Source organism: Capsella rubella, unplaced genomic scaffold (assembly GCF_000375325.1).
Source record: "Capsella rubella cultivar Monte Gargano unplaced genomic scaffold, Caprub1_0 scaffold_3, whole genome shotgun sequence".
Classification (NCBI taxonomy): domain Eukaryota; kingdom Viridiplantae; phylum Streptophyta; class Magnoliopsida; order Brassicales; family Brassicaceae; genus Capsella; species Capsella rubella.
Genome location: NW_006238921.1, coordinates 10,469,880 through 10,470,174, shown reverse-complemented (window position 1 = coordinate 10,470,174; position 295 = coordinate 10,469,880).

Sequence of the window (295 nt, the reverse complement as noted above, 5' to 3'; positions counted from 1 at the left end):
AAATTTTTTTTTTTTTTTTTCAATTGTGAACAGTGAAGAGAAAGAAACTGTTCAGTTTCTCTTTTGTAATTAATGAAAGAATAACTGTCGATGATGATGTGGCAATTTCGGATCTGATGTGGCAATTTCGGATCTGATGTGGCAATTTTAAGAGAAAACAGACCAAGGGTGTTAATTGTAATTACACCCATTTTGAAAGACATCTAAGGAATAAAAAAAAGATTTGGCTGTTTAAGGAATAAACATACAATTGTGGTCTATCTAAGTAATTCTCCCTTCTTAAAAATAAAACTTT